This window comes from Canis lupus, chromosome 25 (assembly GCF_011100685.1).
Source record: "Canis lupus familiaris isolate Mischka breed German Shepherd chromosome 25, alternate assembly UU_Cfam_GSD_1.0, whole genome shotgun sequence".
NCBI classification, from domain to species: domain Eukaryota; kingdom Metazoa; phylum Chordata; class Mammalia; order Carnivora; family Canidae; genus Canis; species Canis lupus.
In genome coordinates this window covers 25,710,583-25,736,927 of record NC_049246.1, presented here as the reverse complement: position 1 = coordinate 25,736,927, position 26,345 = coordinate 25,710,583, and the positions used below count along the sequence as shown (strand labels likewise).

At 34.7% G+C, this 26,345-nt stretch overlaps 1 protein-coding gene across 13 annotated transcripts in view; it reads right to left on the bottom strand.

The window, feature by feature from the left end:
- LOC486076 (disintegrin and metalloproteinase domain-containing protein 20) overlaps nucleotides 1-26,345 on the bottom strand; it is a 160,795-nt gene that overhangs the window by 119,806 nt on the left and 14,644 nt on the right. The window contains exon 4 of one of the 13 annotated variants that reach the window (XM_038573639.1): nucleotides 14,485-14,621. The exons of the other annotated variants lie outside the window; for them this stretch is intronic. The gene's annotated coding sequence lies outside the window, so the exon portion shown is untranslated. Of the gene's footprint in view, nucleotides 1-14,484; nucleotides 14,622-26,345 lie in introns of those variants that run through there. 13 annotated transcript variants of the gene reach the window in all.

Sequence of the window (26,345 nt, the reverse complement as noted above, 5' to 3'; positions counted from 1 at the left end):
GAATCTAGCAACATATACAAATATATTTTATATATATATTTCCTAGATTCACAAATATATATATATACACAAATATGTATATATATGCTATATATACAGCATGATCAAGTATGATTTAACTGTCAATTCAATTCATTTTTTTTGTTGTTGACTTAGGAATATTTTCATTTCTCTTTACACTTTGAAGAATACTTTTACTGGATATAAGATTCCTTTTTTTTTTTTTAGATTCCTTGTTGATAAACTTTTTCTTTCAGAACTTAAGTATATCATCTCACTGCCTGAAATACTTCAACTCTCCAGGGTTTCTGGTGAGAATAACTCCTAATTTTATTGAAGATTACTTGTACATGCTTGTACCTCTCCTGCTTGTTTGAAGACTTTTTTTTTTTCTTTTTTTTGATTTTCAGTGGTTTGATTACATTGTGTCTATGTATAGATATTTTTGAATGTATCCTATTTGGAGTTTATTGGGCTTCTTAAATGTGCAGATTCATGTTTTTCATCGAATCTGGGAAGTTTCCAGTGATTATTTTTTCAAATATTCTTTTCATCCCTTCTTTTCTTTCTTTTCCTTCTAGCACTCTCATTATGTGCATATTAATAATTTTGATGGTGTCCATGGGTCTTTGAGGATTTGTTGATTTTTAATAATTTTTTTCCTCCCTTAAACTAGATAATTTCAATTGTGGTTATCTCTATTCACTCTTGAATTCTGAAAAATTAGTATTTCTATTCCACTGCTTATCTGAAGCTGTTATCAAAGTGCTTAATTAACATTTTAAATAAAATGGCCAATCTCAGTCTTATTTGTCCTCTCAGCAACATCTGACAAAATTGATCATTGCCTTTTCCTTGAAATCGTTTCTTCCCTTGACCCTGAGGATTTTCCTACTGCATCAACTTCTGTTTTCTAATCATTTTCAGTTCTTTGCTTTTCATTTCTGCCTTAAAGATATTCATAATCATGGCTTCAAACACTACCTATCAGTGACAACTCTGTATCAAATGTGTTTATAATATGTAACCTGATGCTTTAACATCTGCCCTACATGCGTGTGCTAGACACACCCTGTTCTGAGGCACATTGTTTCAGCTTCCTGCATCCCTCATCACCCCCTTCTTTGAGAGGAGTCTGTCTCCCAGGGGTACACTTTCAAATACAAACCAACAAATACCAAGTCTACAGACTTACCTACTTCCTTTTTCAGGCTTTCATATTCTAGGCCACTATATAGTTGCCGTAATAACTCCATTACTAAACATCAGACAACCAGGGACAGCCCTATGTCCCAGAGCCTATTGAAATTATTCAAAGTAGTGAGTATTACCCTATCTTACCTATTCCTTCCACAGAAATCACAATAAAGTATTTTGCCCATGGCTCCTTTCTTTCCCTCTGCCTCATGCCTGATCCTAGTGCTTCCCTATGTAGTCCTCACTCCATGACATGATATGTATTCCCTTTCCTTTGAGATATGTATCATAAACTACCTTTATTAATATATCATTAAAGTATTAATGGTAATCACCCTTTAAAAATATTTCTATTTATTTATTCATGAGAGACAGAGAGAGAGACAGAGACATAGGCAGAGGGGGAGAAGTAGGCTCCTCACAGGGAGCCTGATGTGGGACTCGATCCTAGACCTTGGGATCATGCCCTGAGCCATCCCTGGTAATCATCTCCTTATCTTCCATACCTAATAGTGTTGGCCCTCCCATGCCTAAATAATAATAAAACCTATTGAAACAGACTCCTAAGTTTTTATCAACAATCTGAGACTTTTATCTGAACTTTAGACTCATATATGCTAATTTAATACCTCTAATGTTTAATAATCTTGCCAAACTCCTGTTATTTCACCCAAATTTGTTCCATTTCATTTCTTCTCTAACTCAGTAAGTGGCAAATGCTTCCTTCTGGTTTTATAGACCAAATACCCAGGAGTTGTTTTTGACTCTATTTTATTCTCCACAACCAGTCAATCAGAGCATTTTTTTTTTCCTGATTTCTCCAAAATAAATTCAAGATCCAACCACTTCTACTATCACTTAAACTTTTACCATGCTGATCCAAGCGACTATCATCTCTGGGTACCTTATTAATTGTTATTTCTGTTTTTTTTCCTTTGTAATCTATGGTTCACACTCAAAAGAGAAATACAAGTGATCCTTGAGACCAAAAGAGATAATTGTGTTACAGAGAAATGTGGAAGAAGGCAACTTGTAGGCAAAGAGAATTTAGAGATAGGAGCAATACGGTTGGTAGAAGGTTTTTGATTCTCATTATGATTGAGATGAAAAGTTGAGGTTTTATGGCTAAGTAGTTACATAAGTTAACATGTACTCAAAAATATATATGTACTGCCATTTCAAAGTATTTTTACTTCTTATTTTCTCATGCTAGAGTTCTATTTTTCCAGATAAAATTCCTGTAAATTCTCCTATCTCTTTCAGATTTTGTGCAAAACCACAGTCTTGGTGAGCCTTTCCTTAGCTACTCTAATAAAATTGACACCCCCCCCCAGATCCCAATTTGACATTTTGTATATTCTCTCTCTTTCCCTCTCTCTCTCTCTCTCTCTTTCTCTCTCTTTGAGAGACAGAGAAAGAGACTGAGAAGTGAGTGAGCAGGGGCAGGCAGAGGAAGAGTGAGAGAATCTTAAAAGGTTCCATGTCTAGTGTGGAGTCTAACATGGGTCTCAATCTCACAACCCTGAGATCACAACCTGAGCCAAAATCAACAGTGGGAAGCTTAACCAACTAAAGCTTTGCCTTTAAGGCATGGGTTTTTGTCTGTTTATCCATTGTTTTCTCCCAAAACCTTGATTAATGACTAGTACAAGGAAGGTATTAAAATATGTATATTTGTTAAATGAATAATATTTTTCAGGTCCATAATGAAATAATTAGATGATGGTGATATCTGTGACCTGAAAAATAGTTTCTATGAATTTTATGTTTGGTAACCACAGTCCAAACCTTCATTTTCCAACTGCCAGTAAGTGCTAGCAAACAAATGATTTCACCCTTAAAGGAGGACACATATCTTCAGCAATGTTTAAATTATTAGAAATAACCTACATATATTATGTATCATAGGGCTTGGCGCTACTAAATAGATAGCAATCAGTAATACTTTTACTCTATTTTCCAAAGTCCAATGTTACTTTTCTTCTGTTCTTCACACATCATTTATATGCAATTTATGAAGTTTCTCAATTATTGATGAGTCTGTCATTCCCTGGATTATTATAATTTAACAATTTCAAAACTTGGCAAATGATGAAAGATGTAGTAGTTTCATAATGATTTTGTTTTGAAATGCTTTTTATAACAATTATTTTTATGATGCTTCACTGCTGACAATAGCTTTGTTTCTTTTAGACTGACATGCATCTATCATGAGCATATCAAAATTTAAAACAAACTTTGTGCTTTCCTTGGTTAGAAATAAACATTTTTTAATTTTTTTGAGGATGCATCAGTCAGTATAAACATATCTCATTTATATCATAAATTTATAGTTATTGCAAACATCTAGATTCCTGAAATTAAAGTTATACTTCAGAATCATTCTAATGTAGTCTTCTTTATTTTCACCCCTGAATTTTAAACAATGATATAATTCTTTCTGCAATATTACTAATTTAAAAGAAGATAATTAAATAATTATTCTCCTCTTCCAGGTTCTAAAATAATGACGTCCTAAGGAATGTCATTTAATTTTAACCAACTGACAGGTTTAAAATGTTTCTGAAAACAAGATATGTGAATAGAAACATTTTGAAATGTCATGCTATGCACACTAAGTACTTGACCTTATTTGTATTCATTTTTCATACAGAAAAGCATATCCGGCAATTGATATTTGGCATTAAAAATCTTATATTATCCTTGTCAGAGCCAAGCACATCCATCTACCTCTGATGCTCAAGAATAAAATACCTTAATATTGGGAAAAATTTAAGAACTAAAAATATCTATACTTTGTTGTAAGTACTTTTGACACATAAGCATTAAGTTTTCAAATGCATATCCAAAGGAAAAAAAACAAATATTATTTTATAGTTATTTACCTGGAGTACAATATCAAATATATTTGTGTCTCCTTTTTCCTAAATTAGGATTATAGCTTGGTGTTTCTATTTGAAGTAAAATGCCTAACACTTAATAGGCTACAGTAATGTTTAATTGAAAAAATTAATCTGACATTTTGAACTGATTACAAAGTAGTCTTCATATGCACAAGTTTTAACATACATGTTTTAAATGAATTTCAAATAGCAAATAATAGTGTTAAGCATAAAAACAAAGATTTTTTTTACCTGCTATATAAAAAAATACTAGAGCTTGGAAAATACTAATACTTTTCCCTCTCTTTGAAATGTATCAGCCTAGAATACTTTACGTGAGGGAACATTAAGAAATGCAGTCTTAAGTAATTAAAGAGACAGACATTTTTATCATAACAGCTAAAAAAATATTTGCTAGAAGCAGGTGATTTTACAGTGTAATTGGTTTCATTTTTCTGCAAATGTTCTACATACAAGTTCCTTACCTCTGTGCATCCAGACTGTTAACAGTATGGAAATAAATCATTGAAATATATTTATAGTAGTGTGAGAAGGAAAAAAAAAGCTGAATTCAGATGTGTTAAGTCTAATAAAGAAAATACCAAAGAATAGATATTTGAATGTACTGATCATCACAGCCAATATAAATCTTCATTGAAAGCCCTGAACTCATTTGGAGACAGAGAGGAGAACACACTGGAAAATAGAAGATGTAACATGAATAGGAGAAGGGAGGCACTCATGTACAATTGATTCCCTTTGGATTTTGTAAGAACTAGAAGATACAATGTTAATCTTAAGAAGAGAACTATGTTGTACACAGTTCTTGACCTAATCTATATTCATGATGGCACAACATTAAACATTTTCATAATAAACTGATCATATTAGAAAGGAAGAAAGATCTCAAATTGCTAATCTAAGCTTCCACCTGAATAAATTTTAAAAAGAACAACAAACTAAACCCAAAGCAAATAGAAGAAAAAAATGATTAGGAATAGTAGGGAAATCAATAAGATATGAAACAGAAAAAGTTAATAAAACCAAAAGTTGGTTCTTTTAAATTATCAATATAATTCCAAGTTGATAAGAAAATATATGAAAAACTTGATGTCTATAAATAAGAGAAGTTACAGGAAATGAACAAATTGTAGAAGGATACATGTTACTAAAACTGACAGGAAAATATAGGAAATATGAGTAGTCAAAGACAAGAAATTGAATAATTAAAAGCCTTTCACAAAGAGAACCCAGGATCATAATTCTATGAATATTTTTTGAAAAAAAATACTAAACTTTTTCTACACAATACAAAAGCTTTTCTAAAAAAATAGAAAGGGTGAAAACATTGTCTACGATTAAGTGGATTTATCCTTTATATGCCAGGTTGATTCACAAGACGTTGTGGTATTAGCATAAGATAGACTTATAAATCAATAAAATAGAATTGGGAGTAAATAAAAAATGAATCCTCCCATTTGTGGTTATTTGATTTGGAACATGAAGGCAATATACCGGTAAAAAGTCTTTTCAACAAATAGTTGTAAGACAATTGGATATCCATTCGTAAAATGATAAATTTAGACCCAAATCTCACATCATACACCAAAATTGTCTTGAATGGGTCATAGATTTAAATGTTATAGTGAAAAATTTTAAAAGCTTACAAGAAAATGTAGTAAATATTCATAACCTTGGACTAAGCAAGTTTTCTTTTAGCTACAATACCAAAAGCATAAGTGATTAAGAAATTATAATTTGAAAAATTATAATTTGGACTTCAATAAAATTCAAAAACTTTGTGTCAAAAATCATGATCTAGAAAGTGAAAATGTGAGTCCTAGACTCTGAGAAAGAAATCCACCAATCATACATCCTATTTGATAATACACAAAATATTTAAAGAATTCTCACAGCTTAATAATAACTATAGTAGTAATGCAAGTAAAAAAAAAAAGGGAAAATATTTGAATAATCACTCTCCCCCCAAAAATGCAAATGACAAAAAAAAAACTATGAAATTACACTCAACATTATTAGTTGTTAAGGAAATGTGTATTAAACTGCACTGTAATTGGATAAGATCCTTTGTTGAATTTCAATTTCCTTACATTTGCTTAGGCTCCTTTCCTTGTGACCTAATGTGATATATCCTGTAGAATGTTTCCTGTGAGCTTGAATGTGTATTGTGCTATTGTTTGGTGGCATGCTCACTTATTGATGATGGCAATAAAAAGTGGTAGAGACTTAGAAAACAGTTTGTAGTTTCTTACAAAGCTAAACTAACTCACTATAAGATCCAGTCTCAGTTTGGAAGGTGGAAATAATTTTTCAGTGAATATTTGCACACAGGACTTTGTATTGATATATTTTCCTTTCTTTTCTTTTTGTATCCACACCTACATAAAAAGTTCCTAGGTCATAATGGAAATTTTATGCTTAATTTTTAAAAATAATTTTAATCCATTTTCCACAGTGTACTAATCATTTTACATCTTCAAAAATAAGGTATGAGGTTCCAGGCCTTCCATACCTTCCATGTCTGTAGCTTTTTAAATCTATCTTCTTTAGTGTGAAGTAGTTTAATATGAAAAGAAGAAAATTTGGACAGATTGATTACAAGTAAAGAGATTGAATCTGTAATCAAAAAACTCCCAATAAATTAAAACCGAAGACCACATGGTTTTCTTGGTGAATTCTATCAAACATTTAAAGAATTAAGGCCAATCTTTTTAAAACTCTTCCAAAAAAACTGTAGAGATGGGAATACTTCTAAATTCATTTTACAGCATCAGAACTACCATGATACCAAAGCCAATAAAATAAGGATACTGAAAAATATAGAGCAGTATTCCTGATGAATATAGATACAAAAATTTTCAACAAAGTGCTGGCAAACCAAATTCAACAGCACATTAAAAGAATCAAATACCATGATCCCGTGAGATTTATATAAGCCAATGCCAAAAAAGCATTTGACAAAAATGAACATCTTTCATATAAAAAGTCATAACAATTTGGGAATAGAAGAACTAAATTCAACATAATGAAATCTATATATGATAAGCCCACAGCTAATATCATATTTAGCAGTCAGAGATGGAAAGCTTTCTACTAAGATTAGGAACAAAGCAAAAGTATTCACTTTTATTACTCCTATCCAACATAGTACTAGCCAGAGCAATCAGTTGTAAAAAAAATAAGAGCAGTCACGATCAGAATGGAAGAAGCAAAATTGTCTCTGCTATGATGTACTCTCTTATATAGAAAAATCCTAAAGACTCCACCAAAAAACTCAGAACTAGTAAACATATTTAATGGAGTTATAAAATCAAAATCAGCATGCAAAAATCAGTTGAATTTCTATATATTAACAATGAGCTATCTGAAAGATAAAGAAAACAATGTCACTTATTATGTCATTTTAAAAATAATAAAATACTTTGGAATAAATTTAACAAGAAAATGGAATACTCACACACTGAAAACTATTAGACTTTGGTAAAAGAAATTGAAGAAGACACAAATAAATGGAAAGATATTTCATGATCTTGGACCCAAAGAATTAATATTGTTAAAATGTCCATACTTCTTCAAAGCCATCCATAGATTCAATGCAGTCCCTATCAAAGCTTAATGACATTTTTCATAGGAACAGAAAATTTTTAAAAAAATGTATGGAAACAGAAAAGATCCCAGATAGCCAAAGCAGTGCTGAGAAGGATTAACAAAATCAGAGGCAATACAATTCCTAATTTCAAATCTAATTACATGGAATGAATTTTGAGGGTGTTATCCTAGGTGAAATAACTCACACGGAAAAAGACAAATACTGTAAAATGTCACTTATATGTCAAATCTAAAAAAGCCAGCCTCATAGAAAGAATAGAATGGTGGTTGCCAAAGTATGGAGAATAATCTACCACCATGAACGTGCCAGATGTCATCTGATCTTGGAAGCTAAGCAGGGTCGAGCCTGGTTAGTACCTGGTTGGGAGACCGCTTGTGTTATATTACCACACACACGCACAGTTAGTTATATCAGGGGATGGAGGTATATACTAACCTTATTGTGGTAATCATTTTGGCATATATACGTGTATCAAATAATCACACTGTGCACTTTAAATTTACATATGTCATACTTTAATATTTCAACAGATTGGAAGACAATTTTAAAAGTAATTTTGAACTTCAAAGAAATATTTTAAAATTATCTATCTTTGTTATCTTATTTTCTGTCTTAAATCTTTTTTTTAAGATTTATTTATTTATTCATGGGAGACGCAGAGAGAAAGAGAGAGAGAGAGAGGCAGAGACACAGGCAGAGGGAGAAGCAGGCTCCATGCAGGGAGCCCCATGCGGGACTCAGTCCAGGATCACGTCCTGAGCCAAAGGCAGGTGCTAAACCGCTGAGCCACCCAGGGATCCCCAAATCTTTTTTTCTTTTTTCTTTTTTTTTTAATATTTCATTTACTTATTCATGAGAGAGAGGTAGAGACATTGGCAGAGGGAGAAGCAGGGTCCATGCAGGGAGCCCCATGAGGGACTCCATCCCGGGACTCCAGGATTAAGACCTGAGCCCAAGGCAGACACACTCAACAATTGAACAATGCTTGAGTCCATTTCTGAATAGAATTTGTTTTATGCTAAGCACTATTGTATCTTGTTTTACTTATTGTAGATAATTTGTTTACTGTATCATGATACAAAATCTCTAGTCACATCATATGCTGCACGTGAATTCTCTGACACCGTAAGACTGCACTGGGTGGCTTTTGCAGAGAACTTTCTCCTATTAACCATTGTAAAATTAGCCAGTTAAGATTTATATTGTATTTAATATTGCTTCCTCTCTACAAGTTAATGATTGTATTTTATGTGTTATCATTATCTTTCAGAGGAGCACTCATAGTTATTATGTGTGTGTGTGTGACTGGGAAAGCAGTGGGCAGATTAGCTTTAAAATAACATAATTAATAATTAAGGTCAATGTATAAAAATTTTTCAGTAAATAATTAGTCTCAGTGTAAATTTTCATTTGAAATGATCAACTCTTGTCTCAAAATATGATGTTCAGAAATTAAAAAACTGAATTCTTATTTTCAATATTAGTTTGTGTTAATCATGTTTGTTTAACAAAGTGCAGAAAAATGTCATTTTATTTATTTATTTTAAAGATTTTATTTATTTATTCATGAGAGACACAGAGAGAGAGAGGCAGAGACATAGGCAGAGGGAGAAGCAGGCTCCATGCAAGGAGCCCAACGTGGGACTCAATCCTAGGACTCCAGGACCACGCCCTGAGCTGAAGGCAGGCGCTAAACTGCTGAGCCACCCAGGGATCCCCCAAAATTTCATTGTACTAATGGATTCATGGTATCAATGGAAAACACATGGCATGAAAAGTTAACTGGAACACTGTACAAATACAAAAGGGAAGCTGTCACCATCTAAATCTATTCTTCAACTTTAGCATCCCCAAAAAGATGAGACAACAAGTTTCAGTGTGCTTTTCAAGCAATGAGACCAATCTACTATGTCTCCTTGCTGAAAGACTTGGTATACATATCATCAAAATTTGAAGGTCTAATCACATTTACATGGAAAAACAAGTGACAATGTATGCACATCTCAAAAACCAGACATATCCAAGGAATAATGCTTTCTTCAAGACCATTAATATGGGTTCCACAATAAATTAAAGGTATCAAGGTACAAATATAGGTAGGTAGAGAGGAATTTATCTAGAATATGAGAAACTTAAGAAACACAATTGAGTGCAATGTAGAGTGAACCTGGTATGAATTCTCATTTACATAAATATGGAGAAATTGTTTTATGACAGAAAAGTTGATTATTGATCATTAACTGATATCAAAAAATACTTAAGTTTGGTATTAATGGTTTCTTTCTTTTTTCTTTCTTTTTTTTTTTTTTTTTTAGTTTCAGGGGTGAAATGGCATGTGTGGTTTGAGTTAATCTTTAGCAAAAAAGACTAAGGAAAAAGAACATATTAACCACATGTGGCAAAATCTTGATAATTTGGGGATTAAAGATTTCATTAAAGTTCTTTTATACCTTTAATATGTTTAAAGTATTTTATAAGTATGTAGGATCCACTGAAAGAAATCACCAGGAGGGACAGACAACACATTTAAATTTAGAAAAGATCTGGCCTTGGGGAGCCTGGGTGGTTCAGCTGAGTGTCTTGACTCCAGCTCAGGTTATGATCTCAGAATCCTGGGATACAGCCCCTCTCCCCAAATCTGTGCTCAGTGAGGAGTCTGCTTCTCCCTTTCCCTTTGCCACTCCACCAGCTCATGCTCGTTTGCTCTCTCTCATAAATAAATAAATAAATAAATAAATAAATAAATAAATAAAATCTTTTTAATATTTTTATTTTACTATATAATGGTTGTATTTGTTAGAATAGACCTTTATTTTTCATGGGCAAATTTTGTGGCACGTTGGTACAGTATTGAACTTTTTTACAACTGAGTATACAGAAATGCAAAGGTCATATGTCATTAGGGTGATGTAATATCATGCATTCTGTTATCTTATTAACTTCCAGAGCAATTGCACATATTGCATTATTATGTAATTTATTTTCTAAAGCAACACTACTCTCATATCAATTCAATCAACTGTTTACAACCTAACAGTGTTCCCGTCTAAAAACTGAGACTCCAACTTTTCCACCTTTTACTGTTTCTGCTGTATTTTCATCTCTCACAAATCAAATCATTGAGTAAATTGTTTTGTTTTGTTTTGTTTTAATATAGACTTTATGGCTAAGGCAAGGGTAGAGAAGAAAGAATTGCTGGAATTATGTTATTGAATAAACTAGAGGGAATGAAATCTACTGCAAGGTTGAAATATTTGGCTTTATATATGATTATAAAAATCTCTATAATTACAAGAGGGAGGGTAGAATTATTTGGTACAGACATCAATAGATAGTGTTGAGAGTCCTTTTGGTTATTTCAATTTTTCTCAGTGAAATTTGGTTATGGCAATAGATGAATAACTATATATGTAGTTATATATCATTTATATAAAGTGTATATGTGTATAAATATATAATTTATGTTATAATACATCCATGTATAAATATGCAAATTTATCTTTTTTTAGATAGATACATCTCTCCAATATCCAGATCAAAATAGTTTGTTTTCAGCATCTCAGTAGGATTCCTCCTTCCTCCTACCATTACCTTTGAGGTAATCACAATTTAAATATCTCTAACAATGGGGCACCTGGATGACCCAGTCTGGTTCAGTCTGAGCTTCAGGATCTTGGTTTCAGTTCATGTCATGATCTCAGAGTTGTGAGATAGAGTACTGCACCGTGCTCCATGCTTAGCGCAGAGTTGCTTGAGATTCTCCCTCTCTCTCCCTCTGCCCCTTCTCCTGCTCTGTCTCTCAAATAAATAAATAAATAAATTAATTAATTAATTAAAAAATATCTCTAGCAATAGATGGATTCTATCTAACTGTACTCGACATGAATGGAATCAAACAGTATATAGTCTTTTCTTCTGACTTCTTTTACTCTTCATGCATCAGTGAGATTTATGCTATTGTCTGTGGTTAATTCTTTCTGTTATTAGTGTTTTACTTTATTGTTGCACAGAATTCCATTATGTAAATGTTTTATTTTAGAATATATAATTCTAATACTGAAGGAAATTTGGGTTATTTCTAGTTTCAAACAATTTTAAGTAAAGCTTCTATGAGCAATCTTGTACTTGCTTTTGGTCCACACAAGCACTCTCTGATGTTTAAAAATGTAGTAAATCTCAAAATAGATTCATTGGAATTTTTAAGCATTCTGTGAATATATTAATTCTCTCTGGCATTGTTAATTACATCTGACATGGTTGATGAATACTTTCTTCATTTGACTTATAAGGCACCATATTATTCTGTCTTGTTTCATATCTTTCAGTCTTTTTGTTCTCAAATTACTTTCTTTTCTTGTCCATAAGTTTTGAAGAGCTCTTGTCTCTGTCTTTGAAATTTTTCATTTTTCTTGCTTCTCTCACTCTCTTGATGATATCACTCAGTTTCATAGCTTTAAATATGATTGTGTTGATGACTACCAAATTTATATTCCTGGCTTTGCCTCATATTCTGAACTGTAGCTTTCTTATATATGAACTATCTACTGAATGCCTCCATTTAGAATTCTATCAGTCATCATAAATTTAACATACTATGAACTAGACTTCTATTCTTCTCTTCCCTTAATCTCCTTGTTCTACAGGCTATCCTTTTTCAGTTAAGGGCAAACCCATCTTGTATTACTCAGACCAATCATCTGTGGTCTCATCTGTGACTGCTGCTATTTCCACAACTCTTTTTGATGAGATGAGAATCTTGTTCTTTGATGTAAAAATATGTCTAGAATCTAACTACACTTTTATCACCCCCTCTTCTGTCACTTTAGCCCAAAGTAACATGTCTCTGTCCTTCATTTTTTTCTTCAATAGTCTCCTAGCAATTTTCTAGATTCTGTTCTTAGTTTAATATAATTCTTCACAACCAAACATCCTAAGACATTTAAAAGTGTAATCTCTCATTCTTTTTTCAAAACTTTTTTTTTTAAGACTATTTATCTAGTCATGAGAGACACAGAGAGAGGCAGACACACAGGCAGAGGGAGAAGCAGGCTCCATGCAGGGTGCCCTACATGGGACTCGATCCCAGGTCTCCAGGACCACATGCTAGGCTGAAGGCAGCACCAAACCGCTGAGCCACTAGGGCTGCCCTTTTTCCAAAACTTTCTAATGGCTTCCCATATCACTCATAATTACAAACGATGTTGTAAAACCCCAATATTTTTACAATTACCTGATTACCATCCCAACTGTATCTAACTTTATTGTTCTATTGTTTTCATTAACTTCCATCCATACTGGATTATTTGCAACTCCTTGCATACACCAATGTCTATGTGTTTAAAATGGAATAACTCACTCTTTATGTCCTCTCGTTAGAAAGTAAGCACCAGGGGCAGCCCAGGTGGCTCAGTGGTTTAGTGCTCCCTTCAGCCCAGAGCATGATCCTGTAGACCGGGGATCGAGTCCCACATTGGGCTCCCTGCACAGAGCCTGCTTCTCCCTCTGCCTGTGTCTTTGTGTCTCTCATGAGTAAATAAATAAAATCTTTAAAAAAAAAAAAGTAAGCACCATAAATCAGAAATTTTGCCTGTTTTCTTCATTGCTATATGTGCACTACTATGAATAGTACTGCTGTCATATTTATACTATCAAAACTAAATGATAATTGTGAAATAAATGTCTTTAATTTTTGAATGAATTCCTAAAATATGTATGGATATTGATTAGAAACTTTCTTTTTTTTTTTGTAGTTCAAAAGTATTTCAGGAGCACTTGAGTGGCTCAGTCAGTTAAACATCTGACTCTTGATTGTGGCTCAGGTCATGATCTCAGGGTTGTGAGATACAGCCCTGCATTGGACTCTGCACTGAGTGTGGAGCCTGCATAAAATTCTCTCTCCCTCTGCCCTTCCCCACACCCTGCTTGTGTTCCTTGTCTTTTTCTAAAAAGTTTTTATAGTTCTTTGTCTATTCCCCTTTACTAATATGATTATTATACTTATTTTGGATACTGTTTTCTAAAATGAATACATTTTATTGTGTCTCAAAATTCATACTTTCTAAACAACTTAGAACCAATATAAAATCTGAGAGATCACATAATTATCTTTCATTATATTTAGGAGAGTAAGAAGTCTCTACTTCATGAGGACAAAGCTTATTTTAAACATATGTGCTTAAATAAGTTATCTGTTCTTAAAGATCAGGACAGAATCACAGTATCCCTACATGGTAGAAGACAAGCAACAATTTGGTGCAGTATAAAAATCACAATTTTGGGGATTATTCTATCAAAATAGCACAAATATTGACTTTTTGGAAACTACTTCTGACTTCACATTTCCCACTATCATTATTGTCATTAGCCAAATAAAGAGCTATTTGTATATTTCCATACTCAATACATAATTTTTTAGATAAAATGCCCCAGAGTTGGTAGATAAGTTTACCCTTTTGCAACTAAACTAAAAAGATGAACATGTGATTGATAAAAATGTTACTGAGATTTGTGAAACAAAGTACCATAGCCTGATTTATAATGGTAATAGTGTTAAGTGTTCAAATATCTGTCAAAAGATTTGTTATAATCTCCATGTACATACATTTTTTAAAAAGGCCGGGGCGGGGGGAAAGGCCAGAGAAATAGGAAGATTCTGAAGTGTTCGCCCACCTGTCGCTAGAATAGGGGTACTCAGTTACCTAAGTAAGTAATTCTTATACTGGAGATGTAAGATCTATTTTTGTACTAGGCATCTTGTTGCAAGAAGATGTACATAGATGGCAAATGGGAGTAGTCAGTTGTAAATTAATCAGTATTCTGGTCAGTCTTTTATTGTCCCATACTGAATTATCCTCTAGCATCTTGACACGTGTACAGGCACACCTGGGAGATATTGCAGGTTCAGTTCCAGACTACCACAACAAAATAAATATTGCAATAAAGTCAGTCAAATCAATTATTTTGGTTTCCCAATGCATAAAAGCTATGTTTACATTATAATATAGTCTATTAAGTATGAAATAACATTTAAAATGTACATTTCTTAATGAGAAATATTTTATTGCTAAAAAATGCTAACCATCATCTGAATTTTCAGTAATTCATATATTCAATAAATAAATAAACATAATTAATTAATTAATATTTAATTAATTAATTTCTCTGGTGGGGGGGTCTTCAGTGTGAATGGCTGGTGACTGATCAGAGTGGTGATTGATGAAGTTGGGGGTAGTTGTGGCAATTTCTTAAAATAAGACAATGATGAAGATTACTGCATCAATTGACTATTCCTTTCCTGAACAATTTCAATGTAGCACACAATACTGTTTGATGGCATTGTACCCACAGCAGAATTTCTTTCAAAATTTCTTTCTTTCAGTCATTTCTCTTGAGCTTTGCTCCTATCTTTTCACTATGTTTATGTAATATTCTAAATCTTTTGTTGTCATTTCAACAATCTTCATAGCACTCCACCAGAAGTAGATTCCATTTCAAGAAGCCACATTCTTTGGTCACCCATAAAAAGTAATTCTTCATCTGTTAAAGTTTAGATTGTGGCAGCTCTGTCCCACCTTCAGGCTCCACTTCTAATTCTAGTTCTCTTGCTTTTTCCACCACATCTGCAGTTACTTCCTCCACTGAAGTTTGAACCCCTCAAAGTCATCTATGAGGACTGGAATCAACTTCTTCCAAACTCCTCTTCGTGTTGATATTTTCATCTCTCCCCATGAATTGGGAATGTTCTTAAATGACATCTAAAGTGCTGAATCCTTTCCAGAAAGTTTTCTGTTTACTTGCCCAGATCCATCAGAGGAATCACTATGGCAACTCTAGCCTTAAGAAATGTATTTCTTAAATATTAAGACTTAAAGTCAAAATTACTTATTGATTCATAGATTGCAGAATAGATGTGTTAGCAGTCATGAAAACAACATGAGTCTACTACATCTCCATCAGAGTACTTGGGTGACCAAGAACATTGACAATGAGTAGTCATATTTTGAAAGGAATAATTTTTTTATGAGCAGCTTGTCTCAACAGTGTACTTAAGATATTCAGAAAATCATGCTGTAAACAGGTTTGTGGTCATCAGGCTTTGGTGTTTCATTTATAGAACACAAGGAAAGTAGACCACCAAATACACCTCTTTCATAAGTGAATTACTGGTGTTTCTATACCTGGAATATTATGTTGTTTTACTTACTGGATGTTTACATTTTGGGAAGGCAAACATTTTTGTTTGTTAAAAAATTGAGTATTTGTAATTTGTTGTTCCTAAGATTTTTATACCATAACAAAACTTGTTCTTTTCTCATGAATTTACAGTTTCTAAATAAGCAAGTATAAAACTGGGGGAGAACAGACTTTATTAATTAAATTATGTCTTGATTTTTCTAAACGAGAAGACTCTTTGTAACACTAAATATGGGAGCTGTTTCTTAACAAATTTGTTTGGAAAGATTCATGTTATGTTGTGTATTAGATTGCTCCATCCTGTGTATGAAGCAGATTTGGTCTTTGTCTTAATTCCTTTACTTTATAGTTGTGGATGTACTTTGTTAAAAAAAAAAAAAAAGCAACAACAACACACACACAGAAACCTACATTTCATGTCTTTAAAAAAATGTTTAAATGTTATCTTCGGAACATTGCAAATGATTAAAAACAAAATAATGTGAAAATACTACAGCCTAACTGAATTCTTAATGTCACAAGTGTTTTACTTTGGTAATGTGCCTTTGATTTAATTTGGGACACTTTTAAAAGGATACTTTATTTGTGTTTGTAATAATCTTGGATGAGCTTGGAAATAAAATTTCTGCTTAATTCAAAAAAAAAAAAAAAAGTAGTAAGGGCCCTAGGATTTTCAGGATGATAATGAGCATTGGCTTCAACTTAATTCACCAGCTCCATTAGCCCCTGACAAGAGACTCAGCCTATCCTTCAAAGCTTTGAAGCTAGGCAATGACTTCTTCTATCTAGCTATGAAGTTCTAGTGGCATCTTCTCCCAATAGAAGGCTGTTTTGTCTGTATTGGAAATCTATTGTTTAGTGCAAGCACTTTGATTAATTATCTTAGCTAGATCTTCTAGGTAACTTGCTGTGGTTCCCACAACAGCACTTGCTGCTTCACCTTGCTCACTTCTGTTATGGTGATTGCTTCTTTCCTTAAACCTCATGACAAATTCTCCTAGCTTGCAACTTTTCTTCTGCAGCTTCCTCACCTCTCTCAACTTTAGCAGAAGTGAAGAGAGTTGGGCCTTGCTCTGGTTGAGGCTTTAGCTTATATGAATGTAGTGGTTTGGCTGGTTTGATCTTTTATCCAGACAACTCAAACTTTCTCCATAACAGCAATAAGGCTGCTTTGCTCTCTTATCATTTGTGTATTCAATGGAGTAGTACTTTAATTTCCTTCAGGAGCTTTTCCTTTGCATTCACAACTTGGTTAGCTGTTTGGCACATGAAACCCAGCTTTTGGGCTATCTCAACTTTCAACATTCCTTTCTTACTAAGCCTAATTATTTCTAGCTTTTGATTTTAAGTGAGAGATGTGTGACTCTTTCACTTGCACACTTATCGGCCTTTATAGGGTGAAGAATTGTACTAATTTTAATTTTTTTTTTGTCTTGGTAAATAGGGAAGCCCAAGGAGAGGGAGATAGATGGAGGAAGGCTCCATCACTGTGTAGCAGTCAGAACACACACTTTTGTTGATTTAAGTTTGCCATCTTATATGGATGTGGTTCATGGTGCCTCAAAACTATTATAAAAATAATATCAGGGATGCCTGGGTGGTTCAGTGGTTGAGTGCCTGCCTTCGGCTCAGGGCGTGATCCTAGAGTCCCGGGACCGAGTCCCACGTCAGGCTCGCATGGAGCCTGCTTCTCCCTCTGCCTTGTCTCTGCCTCTCTCTGTGTCTCTCATGAACAAATAAATAAAATCTTTAAAAATATATAAAAAAGTAAAACTAACATAAAAAATTGCTGATCACAGATCATCATGACAAATGTAATAATGACAAAAATATGACATGCCTGGGTGGTGCAGTTGGTTAAGCATCTGATTCTACTTAAGCATCTCCAGCTAAGGTAGTGATCTCAAGGTTATAAGATCAAGCCTGTGTTGAGCTCTGCACTCAACATGGAGTCTATTTGTTTTTTTATTCTCTCTCTCTCTCTCTCTGCCCCTCTCCCTCATAAATAAATAAATAAATAAATAAATAAATAAATAAATAAATAAATAATAAATGAATAAATAAATAAATCTTTAGAAAACTTAAAAATGTGAAATATTGTGAAAATTGCCAAAATGTGATACAGAGACACTAAGTGAACAAAACCTGGAAAAATAATGCCAATACATTTGCTTGGTTCAGGGTAACCACAATGCTTCAATTTGCAAAAAAAACCCAAGCATCTGCAAAGCACAGTAAGATGAAGTATAATAAATAAGGTAGGCCAATATTCTTTTCCTTGAAAACCTAAGGTCCACATGCTGGACTGTGGTCAATTAATTAATGTACAGCTATTCTGTTAAATATTTTGACAGTGGACAGACTTCAGTGCAAGACTATTTTCATTTCATTTTATGTATCAGTTGCCCAGATAATCTGTGATATGTGTATAAATTTAAATCTCTATGATCCTTTCTGCCTAATTCTGCTGGCTCATTTTGATATTTTTTTTCCTGATTCTACACCAGTGTATTTCTAATTCAAGGAAAATGTTGCTAACTAATCCCCTTTTTTTCAAGACTAAGGGAGAGAAAAAAAAATGTCTGTGGTAATTTCACAGAACAAACAGTGTATAGACTCCAGTAGGCAATGCATTTGCAGGATGGCACTGATGGCCATCCTCATTTTAGTGATGCATCTGATGAGACTCAACTCAAAATGATTGTACCTTTTTCTAGTCACAGATTTGAGTATGATGATTCTGGGAGCTGTATTTATCTAGACTTGGTCATACACAAAAATGCAATCTTTATTCTGACTCCAACAGGTGTCTCTCTGCCTCTAACCTCTCTATGTATTGGCTCTTTCAATTTTATATGGATTGGTTTTCTCAAATATATCTTTCATATAGCCTGTTTTAACATCTTGTGCCTTTTTTCTTGTGCCCTTTTTATAGCTTCCTATCCACAATGTTTTTTTTTTCTTTTCAGTGCTATATTAGCTAGCTTTTCTTTTTTCTTATTTATTTGTACATCTTTTATCAGTTCATTAAGAAAAACTATGTTTTCTTAGATTTGCTTCATATTCCAAAGAAGTATCTTTTCAAATTTTCTCTTTTTCTCAAAGGCACAATTCCTTCTCATTCCATATGTGAGTAGGATCTATAATTTCTGGTTATCATAAATTCTTAAGCTTTTGCCTAAGCATTATGTAAGGAAGGGGGCAGGGATGTGAGCCAGGACATCAGACAATTGTGATTTTATCACTATTTGTTGTTACCTTCTTATCAATACTCCTGAGTCTTTTTTTTTTTTACAATTTTATTTATTCATGATAGGACACACACACACACACACACACACACACACACAGAGGCAGAGACACAGGCAGAAGGAGAAGCAGGCTCCATGCAAGGAGCCTGATGTGGGCCTCGATCCATGATCACACCTGGGCCAAAGGCAGACGCTAAACTGCTGAGCCAGCCAGGGATCCCCCTACTCCTGAGTCTATAACCTTACTCCTGCTCAAGAGGACATCAGTCTATTAGCAACAAAACAACATAAAGTTTCCTCATCTGGTGACTTATTTTTGACCATTGCAAATAGAGGCTGAAGACTTGAACCTGCCTGCATCTGTTCTATTTTTCTACACTAAACCAATGTTTTATATATTATATACAACATATATTTAATGGTGTATATAAATCTGTTGGCTAATATGATACACATATGCATTTTTTTCTTTAACTCTGATGCTTACAATAACTTTGAGTAGTGCCTTCACTACTCTGTTCTCCACATATGCCCTATGCCCTATTTCAAATAATAGGATATTGGTTTGGTTCCTTAGAGTAGATCTACCTTTCTGACATCACTTTATGTCTTAAAAATGTTCACTCATAGCATTCTCCCTTAATTAGGACAACATTTTACAGTGTTTGGTGACTATTGCCCTAGATTGTTTCTTGTTTCTATATTTTTTTCCACTTTTTAAGTTATTTTTTACTACATTAAAAAAGAAAATAAAACTCTTGGGGCTGAGTGACTTAAAATATCAATATTTATTTTGCGTATGAATCTGTATCTCAGTATCACTTGGTGAAGATAGTTTTTCTACCTTTTACCAGGTGACCAGCTTCCAGAGTAAGAAGTGAATAATCTGAAGATGCTATATTTTATTTCTGGCCTTTGAACTGAGAGACTCAAAAAGCTGATGGCTAGATCAGTCTGACTCTTTAAGTTTCATCATATCTACATGGCCTTACATGTGATTTTTTTTAACAAAACAATGTCAGGGATGTCAGCACTGGGCTCTCATGGTCCGTATGCTCAGGTATATAAACCAGGAAGAAACTGTATCACCTTGTATTCTTTAGACTAGGAAGTTAGTTCAGATTGCTCATAGAAGCCAATTACTAATGCCAGCTAATATTCAAGGCCATGTGTCTTCATGGAGGAGCGTTGATATACTATTGATTGAAGACTTGGGAAGTATATTGCTGTAGCCATCTTTGTGGAGTACAACAATGATAGTTTTGACTTTCATTGCAGATCCATTTATTTCATTCTCTGCCTCAAGTGGGTCCCTTACATTTCCTAATCATAAGAAGACCCTTTTGTTATACAGAGATTCTCTAATTTTGCTAATAATAATAATAAAATGAAAGAATCCTAGCACTGTGGACACAAAAGGGAAATGGGCCAGATCTTGGAAGGAAGAGGATAAAACCCAAACAACTGATATTAAAGACTCATGATCATAATTCCAGGGTGACTCTGTAAGCCACTGGACAAACTGAAGAATAAATTTTATAATTTATATATTTCTCAGAGTGTAAACATCCTGCTAACTTGGAATTGTTCCATCAGGTTATGATAGTTTGGGGTAAGGGGAAAGATGCAGAACAATGAGTACAAGCATGGTCCAGGTGTACAGTCAGAGGTAAAGGAAATTGAGAGCTGTAGACAAAACAGTAATATGTGCATTGCAAAACAACTAGACTTCTTTTTACTGTGCTGAAGAGTTTCTCCTAGGATGTTGCTGATTGTGGGTACCTTTGAAATAAATAGTGGTTACAAAGGTTTTCTACTCTTATGGTCTTTGGATTTCTTATTTGTGAGATGGCCTCACTATCTTAGCATCCTTACTACGGAATGACAAAAAAAGCAAAGAAGGGAAGTTCTGAATCAAGTTAATTTATCAACAAGAGAAAAAGAAATTCGAAGGCTTCTTTGGATAAGATTTTTATATTTTTACTTCTTTGGCCAGACAATGAAGAAAGATAGGAGTGCCCAGTAAAACTTCCAAGTGATTTTGCATTGGGCATGAAAGCCAAAATAGGTATGCAAGGGGTTGCACATATGTATGTGTGTGTGTATATATATGCGCATAATATATATATAGCATTTTATATATGTGCTTAATATATATATAGCATTATATATGTGCATATATACTACATACATATATAATGGTACAAAATGGCTGGGAAAATCTGAAAAATCATTCTTAAAAATTGTGAATAAAGACATCTCCTGGTCAACCAAAATAGCTCTCCACCCACTAAGTAATAATGGGCTGCCTGAATCCTTAGTACAGTCATTTCTTTTTCCTATTAGATAGAGCAGAGAACAAAGAGAAAGGTCTGATTACTGATGCTTTGTATTTTGTTTCTAGATAGAAACTGTTGCAACAATTATTTATAGCTGAAAATCTCTAAAGTGTTAAGCTTTACAGATTCTGAATGCCAAATATCTGAAAACAGAAGTAGGAATCACGTTAGGCATGAAAACCTGTGGGGTATTATATCCAACTGGATGCAGTTCAATAGTTAAATAGATAAAAATCATAGTCTAAGATACCCAGGTGAAAGTAACAGAAAGCTTTGAAGTAATAGACCATTACTTGTATTGAAATATTGCTTAGACTTATGTTCACTACAGAGTGGTTACTCAATAAATGTTCATTAGCATGTATCTTTTAAGGATATTCACAACACAAATGAAATAAAATTGTGAAGGAAGTACTTTCTGTTGAGTTGTTTAGAAGATTTGAGAAAGATAGTCTTCCCTGTCTTGATAGTGCAATTAAGTTTCATATTAGTACAAAATTAATTTATATATGAAGTCCTTGTAATTGATCTAAAGACTAAACAGCTTAAGGGAACCTGGGTGGCTCAGTCGATTGGGCATCTGGTTCTTGGTTTTGACTCAGGTCATGATCTTGAGGGCTGTGGGATCAATTCCAGTGCTCAGTGGGGAGTCGGCTTGAAAATTCTCTCCCTCTGTCCCTCCCCCACTCCCGCTTGCTCTCTTGACCTCTCTCTAAAATAAATGAATAAATCTCTTTAAAAAATGATAAGATAAAGAGTAAATAGCTTAAACATTATTTGTGTGTGTGTGTGTGTGTGTGTGTGTGTGTGTTGAAAAAAAGGGGAAATAAATTTACCCAACAGGGAAAGATACATAAATCTGCCATTTGGCATTGCTGATTTGTAAAGCATTTGGTTACAGATATGGAAAAATAAATTTTAGCAATTTTTTTATTTGCAAAGAAGTCGACTAAGTAATTGATTAAACCAATCAACTTTTTTTTATAATAAATTTATTTTTTATTGGTGTTCAATTTACCAACATACAGAATAACACCCAGTGCTCATCCCGTCAAGTGCCCCCCTCAGTGCCCGTCACCCATTCACCCCCAACCCCCGTCCTCCTCCCCTTCCACCACCCCTAGTTCATTTCCCAGAGTTAGGAGTCTTTATGTTCTGTCTCCCTTTCTGATATTTCCCACACATTTCTTCTCCCTTCCCTTATATTCCCTTTCACTATAATTCATATTCCCCAAATGAATGAGAACATACAATGTTTGTCCTTCTCCGATTGACTTACTTCACTCAGCGTAATACCCTCCAGTTCATCCACGTTGAAGCGAATGGTGGGTATTTGTCGTTTCTAATGGCTGAGTAATATTCCATTGTATACATAAACCACATCTTCTTTATCCATTCATCTTTCGATGGACACCGAGGCTTCTTCCACAGTTTGGCTATTGTGGATATTGCTGCTATAAACATCGAGGTTCAGGTGTCCCTGCGTTTCATTGCATCTGTATCTTTGGGGTAAATCCCCAACAGTGCAATTGCTGGGTCGTAGGGCAGCTTTATTTTTAACTCTTTGAGGAACCTCCACACAGTTTTCCAGAGTGGCTGCACCATTTCACATTCCCACCATTCTGTAGTTTGTCTTTTAGTTTTGTTGACTGTATCCTTTGTTGTGCAAAAGCTTCTTATCTTGATGAAGTCCCAATAGTTCATTTTTGCTTTTGTTTCTTTTGCCTTTGTGGATGTATCTTGCAAGAAGTTACTGTGGCCGAGTTCAAAAAGGGTGTTGCCTGTGTTCTCCTCTAGGATTTTGATGGAATCTTGTCTCACATTTAGATCTTTCATCCATTTTGAGTTTATCTTTGTGTATGGTGCAAGAGAGTGGTCTAGTTTCATTCTTCTGCATGTGGATGTCCAATTTTCCCAGCACCATTTATTGAAGAGACTGTCTTTCTTCCAATGGATAGTGTTTCCTCCTTTATCGAATATTAGTTGACCATAAAGTTGAGGGTCCACTTCTGGATTCTCTATTCTGTTCCATTGATCTATGTGTCTGTTTTTGTGCCGGTACCACACTGTCTTGATGACCACAGCTTTGTAGTACAACCTGAAATCTGGCATTGTGATGCCCCCAGCTATGGTTAAAAAAGAAAACCAATCTACTTTTTATGGAGAATTGATAGTGTGATAAAAAAAGTAATCTGATGCCAGGTATTCTGGGCTAATTATCTAAGACAGGTATACAGCAGTGTTTTCAGCCACTTAACAGAGATTGTAAGAGAGGTAAGAGCCTTTCTCAGTACAGTAGTCAGCACCCGATAACTGTTTGCTATTGTCACTACTACTGATACTACTGCCACAATCAGCATATGAAAAGCACCAGGATGAAGGCAAGCTTGATGGAGAAGCTCATCAGAGCGCAGAGGTGGGGCTCAGTGCAAGCAAGTTAGGCAACCAGTGTCAGCACTGCACTGCCTCCTGCTGGTGGCTCTGTGTTTATGCTGAGCGGTGGGGAAGGGAAAAGACACCTGCCAGCTCCCCTTTTCCTGGAAAAGCATCTTCATGAACACTGCCTCCCAGGAATGCCTTCTGAGATCAGGGAATAATTTCCCTACTCTGTGCCAAAGGCATTCTTCAGATGCTCTTTCCAGGCCCTTTATCCCCTGGTTGTTTGCCTGCCTTCTCTCTGGGAGCTGTGTCCTCTGGGCTCTGTTGCAGGCAAGACACTTGTAGAAGCCACTTTTAGGAGGTTTGAGTGATGGAATGCAGGAAAGGTCCACAACAACCACTTGGCTTAACACCACCAGACCTGTAGGGTGGGTAGCCCACATCATGATATCCATAGATCCTAACTGACCAATGGGCTACTTACAACTAGGTACAGACACCAAAAAAGGGAAGATTCCATAGGTCGTCATACCTCTTTATCTTCCCCCTTTAAGAACAACCACCACACACTACCTCTCTGCAGAAAGCCTCTCCTCTGCTGTCCTACCCTCTGCTTCCTCATAGTGTATTCAGTTATCTTCTATCTCTTTTGTTCTGCCTCAGTTGAGTGCTCTCACCTCCAGAACCACTGGCTTTCACCCAATTGTTGCCCCACATCTGGGGGCCCCCCATCGAATAGAGAGATACCCCATTTAGACACCACACATTAGGCTTTAAGTTCTGCTGGTTGCAAGAACTCAGGAAATTCAGCCCCTCTTGCTCCAAGCTAATGGCTTTGGGGAAACATTCTCCCTGTGTGTCCTTCTGTGCTCCTCTCTCTCTTTCTCCCCATCTCCAAGACCACAGGTCTGTTAGGATGTCCTTAACATATTTAGGTACTTGGATGTTGAGTGCATATTCATTTATAATTGTTATGTCTTCTTGATAACATTAACATCTTTATTATTATGTGATGTGGGAACCAAAGGCAGAAGAAATATTATTAAATTTCCTTACTACTCACAGCCCCTTGACAAGTCCTTAAAACAGGCAGAGGGATATTCCTCTAGGAATTTAGCTGCCTTGATGTTAATACTTTACTAAGGGTAAAAAGCAATCTTAGGCCCAACCCCTAGGACCCTATAAGTTTACTTTGAATATATGAAGTCCTTTGGAAACTTTATCTCAACCTCTACCTCCCACCCCATCCCCAAGATAGCTGTTGGCAATCATCCTCCAAGCATATGACCCACCTATGTACATCTGAAGGGTTTCATGACTGAGCTATTACCAAACAATAATAAATGATCTTTCCTAACAGTAGCTAGCCTCGTCAGGATCCTGGAAACCTTGTTTCCAAAATTCTTCAGAGATTTACACTCTCCTTCACTCCCTCCCAACTTGAAAATATATAATGGGCCACTCTTCATGACCCCAGTGCAGGTCTTTCTGCCCACAGGTCCTGTCCTGATGCTTTAATAGAACCACCTTTTAGCATTAAAGACATCTCAAGGATTCGTTCTTGACCCTCAGCTTTGAACCCTAACATCTTTCCTACATCATTATATAATGATCTTTTTGCCTCGAGTTATTGTCTGTTTTGTCTGATGTAGGTTTGTCTACTCCCACTTTCTGTTTGCTTCCAATTGCATGGAAAGCTTTCATTTTTCACTTTGAGCCTATGTATGTTTTAAAACTAAAATGAGTCTCTTGTAGGCAGCATATAATTGAGATTATATTTTTAATTCCATCCAGTCAGTCTGTGCCTTTTTAATTGATGAATGCCACCTATTTAAACTTAAAGGGATTATTGATACATAAAAGTTCGCTATGAACATCTTGATAGCTTTCTATTTGTTTTCTATTTCATTGTTTCTTTTTTTTCCTCCTTATTTCACCTACCTTTTATTTTTTTTTAATTTTTTTGTGTATTTATGATAGTCACAGAGAGAGAGAGAGAGAGAGAGAGAGAGAGGCAGAGGCACAGGCAGAGGGAGAAGCAGGCTCCATGCACCGGGAGCCCAACGTGGGACTCGATCCCGGGTCTCCAGGATCGCGCCCTGGGCCAAAGACAGGCGCTAAACCGCTGCACCACCCAGGGATCCCTCACCTACCTTTTAAATTAATGTTTTTCCATAGTGGTGTACTGTTTCCCCATTTTTTCTTAACATTTCCTGAATCTACTCTAGATTTTTGCTTTGCAGTTACCATGAGGATTACAGAAAATATCTCAAAGATAAAGCAGTCCATTTTATGAAGATAGTAACTTATCTTTGCATGTAAAGCAACCATCCTGTTATTATTCCTTTTTTATTTTTGATATCATAGTTTACCTCTTTTTGTGTTATGAATTTGTTATAAATTATAGTAGCTATCATTATTTTAATACTTTTCCTTTAACCACTTACACAATTGTTAAGTAGTCAATACACCA